The sequence below is a fragment of the Natrix helvetica genome (genome assembly GCF_964273705.1).
Source record: "Natrix helvetica genome assembly, chromosome: 1".
NCBI lineage: Eukaryota > Metazoa > Chordata > Lepidosauria > Squamata > Natricidae > Natrix > Natrix helvetica.
In genome coordinates, this window is record NC_138548.1 from 254,615,267 (window position 1) to 254,621,266 (window position 6,000).

The 6,000-nt window shown below is 38.0% G+C and overlaps 1 long non-coding RNA gene across 1 annotated transcript in view; it reads left to right on the forward strand.

Annotated features, from left to right (window-relative positions):
* LOC309398829 overlaps positions 1–4,147 on the forward strand; it is a 47,921-nt gene extending 43,774 nt beyond the window's left edge. The window contains exons 2-3 of the long non-coding RNA XR_014176452.1: positions 2,806–3,044; positions 3,676–4,147. This is a non-coding gene — a long non-coding RNA (uncharacterized lncRNA). The remainder of the gene's footprint in view (positions 1–2,805; positions 3,045–3,675) is intronic.
* The last annotated feature ends 1,853 nt before the right edge of the window (positions 4,148–6,000 follow it).

Below are 6,000 nucleotides of genomic sequence, written 5' to 3' on the forward strand. Positions count from 1 at the left end.
AAAATAAAAGCTCTCCACCGTTCTATCTTTCAGGTAGCAGGAAACCCAGGCAATGCTTTTGGCCCACTAAAAAGGAACCAGTTTATTTGGAAATGAGATTGATTGATTGATTTCCCACCTTTATAATACCAAATCTGCAATTTTCTGAATTTGGCTTATTTGTCTAACCTCTGCTTACCACAGGTTCTCTGAAATAAGCCAGGAATTTCAATAATAGCTTTTGCCCACCCCTGATTATGTACTACTGCTTTGGATCTAAAACTGTCTCTCTCCCAAGGAGACCTTTCAAGGCATTAGAGCTCTAGGCCTTTATAAAGTTGTTGATGTGTTATGCCAATTAAACAGATGTGTGTATATCTGTTCTTTTAAAAAGAGTCACCCTATTTTTATTCTTAATATGTTTGATTGAAGATGCCAGGGAGGAGATTAAGCAAAGTGGTCTTGCACGATCATTTCTTCTGAACTTTCCTAAATAAGAAGGCAGGTTCATGGGATGAGAGGTCTGTAATTTATACTGTGCAACATTAAGCTTTGGAAGAAGTCATTTTGTCTTCAGAGAGGATTTCACAGTGGTTTGAAATATTTCTCATAAACATAAAAAGCAGGGAAGCCTTCAGAATGAAAGATGAAATTATGATGAAATTCCCCCACCCTTCATTTGCGCTAAAGGTTTGTCAAAAGGCCTACAAAGGGACCTAGTAAGTGATTAATGAGAACAGAATGCAGATGGAATCGTCCCTCCCCATAACGATATTTAGGCAATTGTGAAAGATCATTTGTAATGTAAACCGTTGCCATTGTATTCAAAGCTCTTTAGGAACGCAATATAAAAGAATAAAAAGGAATGCTTTTGCACCAATGGCGATGTGAACCCTTTCAAGGCTGTCTCTGCCTATGAAAAGTTCCATTGGCATAAATTTACTACTAATTCAGATGATGGAGTCTCCTTAAAACCAATTTGACCTTTATCTGAACCACTTTCCAAGGTGCACTGTGCTTTAATTCTATAAATCCAGTGCAATAAAATGCTATAAGCAATTGGGTATTGCTTCAAATATTCTAAAACAAATAAGAGTAAGTCATCAGGAACATCTATTGCCAAAGCATCCTTACTACTTGTGCTTGAGTATAATTCAAGAACCTGTCAGTACTGAAGTTTCCCTTTGGTCTTTGAGCACAGCTGGATGGGATCTGAAAAAAGAAAAGCCTAGTGAAAAATGATGTGATTTAAAATCTCAAATATCTGATGATTTTCAATGTAAGAAAAGTTAAATCAATTCTGAATTGATCTTCTCAATAACATTTATATAAATTATAAACCTATACCTTCTCTTTTTCAGCCATGTTCTCATAACATTTTTTCCTGCCAATTGCCTTTATGTATGGTCCTGCAGGCTATCAGGCTTTCATGAATGAAAGGAGGCAGAAGCCTTACCTTTCCAAATATCCTATGCACTTAGAATCCAGAGTTGTGATGGAATTGGGTTGCCTTTAAATCAAATAAACAAACAAACAAAGAAATAAATAAATAAACAAACAAACAAACAAATAAATAAATAACATAAGACTTGGAAGAGGTTACTTAGACCATGGGTGTCAAACTCACCACATCACATTGCCATCACGTGACATTTCATGATGTTTTTCCCCCTTTATGGAGCTGAGGTGGGTGTGGCCTGTGCATGACACATCTGGCCTGCGAGCTGCCAGTTTGACACTCCTGATTTAGACCATCAAACCTCACCCACTGCTCAATATAGCAATTCAAATGAAAGAATTCCAGATATGAATATTTAACCTTTACTTAACATAAATTCAACTAAAGAGTTCAAGGACAGTTCAAGGAGAGAACCAACCTAAAACCAAGGAGAAATTTCCTGACGGTGAGAACAATTAATGCATGGAATGACTTCCCTTCAGAAGTCCCAAAGGTGCTTTTTTTCAAGAGGCAACTGGACTTTCTGGGTTTTTTCTTTGAATTTTTTAGTTTTTCTCATGAGCTGAAGAAGCTTCTTGAGTGAGAAGCGAAGTGTCTTCAAAGAAAAACCAGAAAGCCCGGTTGCCTCTTGAAAAAAGCACCTTTGGGACAACCATGACTTGGGTGACTGAGATGCTCCATAGACACTTACTTTCATAAATTGTGGGTGCTCCATCACTGACTTTTGACATATAGCATTCACACAATATATTAAATAAGCTACCTCAGTGGTTCTCAACATTTTCTTCACCATGGACCCCTTTTAAATACCTTTTGTGGCTATTTCCATAGACCCCCAAAACTTAACTCAAGATTTAAATCATAACATTTCTTCAAGTCTTTGCCTGTGATGACATTGTGGCTCCCCAGGGGTTCGTGGATCACAGGTGCAAGTGGAGAAGTCAAGATCTCATGTTATTTGCATTTATAATAAAAATGCAAAATAGAAGCCACCTTTAGCATTAAAAATACAACAGAGGTGGCACAACCATTTAGGTTGCTTGTTCTCCTAACAATCTAGGTACTATATGCACAGCATCATAAAAAAAATACTGTGATTATTTATAGTTATTTGACAATGGGTGGCACGGAAAAAACATGCATCCTATGACTGCAAATGCATTCCTCTGCCCTGTTTGAAAGTAGACAATGCCGCAAAACATATCCTAAACTAAATACATAATTTATAAATAGAAAGGAGAGGTACATTTTCAGAATCAAATACAGTGGGGAAAACTGCTAGGAGATCTAGCTGCCCAGGACAGCTAGACAATGTGATAAAAGAGTAGCATAGACATGATTCTGATTATCTCTTCGTTTTTCAACAGCCACGTGATATGCCAGCATCAGTTGATACAACTTTTTACAGGATGGTTAATCTTACTGTGTCAAATATCTATAGATCAAGCTTCTGTAAAGTCATAATTTGAACGGTTGATTAAAAACTTGAGAGATACGTCTTGAAGATCAGAATAGCACTGAGGGTAGAATGGCACTTCTAGCCAAAACATCTGGAGGGATCTCAATATATCTTTAGATCTGATGACACCATTTTCGAATTGCTATGGTAGGTCTTTGTTATACATGTAGAAGAGAAATATGGGTTGGGATAGAATTATTTATATCTCTATAAATCATTATTGTCCGAACTCTTACCCTTTACTCTTTCCTGGCCTGAAAAGAAAAATGTGGTCCTATCTTTGAATCCGGAGGTTTCTTTTTTTAGTTAGAGTCCTGGATATATTTCATTCCCATTACCTTTTTTCTTATCCAATATATTAAAGCAGAAGAATTCAGAAACTGTTAATCATCCATCTGAAACAGAAGATAAGCACTTTACATTTATTGCTACTTTGAGGTACAGTATCATTTTACCCCTGTTGGCTATGAACTGATATATTTGATCTTTATGTCTAATGCTTGCTGCCCCCATTAATTTCTTAACTTGTGGGCTATTGAATTTTGATATAAAAAAGCATGCATGTGTGCACACACAGGTCCTTCTATTTTCCATTTATTAAGAGCTTGACTATAAAAGGCTCACCAAGAGTGGGTTTTGTTATTAAAATAACCCACTTTTTCTTCCCAGTGCATTTACCCATTCACACTAAACCTCTGAAAACTTGAAATTAAAATTGCTTTCCTCTGTGAATCAATTTCTTTTTTCTTTACATGAACTTTTTCTTTTCTTTTTCTAGGAAAGAACAACTGGAATTTACCACAGATTCAAATAACATTCCCTGGGATTTCTCTCTCTCTCTCTTCTGTCTGATACATCTTCTGATATTTGTTTGGTTGTGTTTATTATTCTTGGAAAATGAAAATTAAGGTGGATTGTAGCCTAAACTTCCTTTGGAGTTTGGAGGGGGGGGAGGAAACAGTCACTCTTTTCTATAATGTGCAATTTCAAACCAGTAGCAGCCCATCCATCTCTTAGGCGTTAGATAAGATGAGATAGTTTTAATGAGGGAAGAACAGCTAATAGAACTTGTTTTTTCTGCAGGAGGAAAAAGCAATTTACGGTAGGAATCTCCCATTTATAAATGATATTATGGGACATGTAGATAAGGGGCCCTATATACCCACAGAGGCTTCAAAGAAGGCATGAGAAATCCAGAGGCTTGGAAAAGATACTGAAGCAGAAGCTGGGCTTTTAACCAAATTTGTTTAGCCTCCAACAAAGCTGAGTAATCAGACTAGCGATATTGCAGGAATTTCCAGGGTCAGCTATATCAACTTTTCCTATGTCCACCAGACATGGGTCAGTAGATAAATTATCCCACCCGCTCTCCCCACTCCTTTTTTATTTTATTTTTGAGTCAGCCTTGACTCCAGGCAACTACTATAAGCAAATGTACAATTCTCCAGGCAGAATTTTCAGAAAGGCATGCATTTTAGCTAGACAAACCTGGACAGTTGCTAGATGGCATCCAAGAGGCACAAATAGTTATAGCTCTTTCCTACCAATAGTCAATAGTTTATAGCTCAATAATAAATTTGGAAAAATAGTATGGATATACCTGGGAGCAAGCCAGAAGCAGAGACATGTGTTAATACTTCAGCTAGGAGAATACTTATACAGCAGCTGCATTTCAGCTGCACAATTTCAGCAACCACTATGTTGCCATTAAGAGAGACAAGCTCTTTGCTCCCATTAAATGGTTGTTAGGTTGAGAGGTCAATAGTCCTTTGAGGGGGGGGGGAAGGCAAAAAAAATGTGATTGGATGGAGCTTTAAGGCCTTATAAGCACCACCCCCATATACTTTCTGCAAAGTGACTGAAAGTAGCTCTTCCATTCAAATTGAAGCCAGGAAAACCTATTAATCACTGTAGTTACAATGTCATGTGGAGGAGCATAAGGTCCAGCATGGTCTCGTTCTGGATGGACATTAAGGGCACACTGTGGGAGCAGCACAATTAATGTGACATGGATTTCTTACTGCCTGTGAGATGGGGGGAGGGGAGTGCTGCAAAATGTCTACATGTCTGTTCTAAATCACTTCTGAATGGTTTTGCCTGGCTTGTGAGAGTGTTACTTATTAGAGTCAATGGGATCATACACACACACACATATACCCTCTGGCTTTGCTGCCCATTCTTTTAGCCTGTCGCCATGAGCTGGGTCTCACTTTCAGGATTTGTCTTCCTAAGGTTGAGAATTATTGTGCACCCAACTAGGAAACTTTGGTGCTGCTGGGTATTTCTATTTCATAATGAGAGAAGGAGTGATTGAAAGTGGGAAAGTCGGGAAAACTGACAAATAAGGAGAGAACCATCTCCTGTTCTTGGCCAAATAAAATAAGACCTGCTCTTTTCTTCGTTGTTGAAAACCTGGACAGAAATTGGTATCAAAAACTGAGTTTAATAAATATGAATAAAAGGCCCTCAATAAATGAAATGCTAATGGAGAGAGTAACATTAGGAAAGAAATGCCATTCTGGAGGGTGGCTAGTGAGCAGACTTCTCTCATTCCACCAAACACATCTCTGATTATACCAACTACTTGATCATAATCCTTTGCCCTCTGTGCGACCAGCTAATACACTCGCTTGAAATGGGCTTGAAATAAGGGGAAATATATTATGACTTTTATATTGGAACTGGTATTAACCTCAAGGCTGTTTTATGGATTGGGATTGAAACCAGAACCAGATCATGGGGATATAAAGGAAAACTGCTGTTCTTGGGCCTGACTGCACCTTCTGTCAATGTAATGAGGACAGTGTTTGAGCTATTAAAGTGACTTGTGTTACTGTGTAATAGATTCATTGAGCTTTTCACACATGTATTTTGGGGGAGGGGGGGAGGCATAACGAAAAGGATCATCCTGATCATGAAGATGATTGTGACCTGTCTTGGCACACTTCTTGCTTAACAGTGTTTAAGATGTTTCAGTGTATAAGTGAAACATAGAAGGTAGATCAGAAATACATGAAAGAATCTACCTATAGAACAGGGATGTCAAACTGGAGGCCTGTGGGCCATCCCGGCTCTGCAAAGGCAAAAAATGTCGCAATATGTC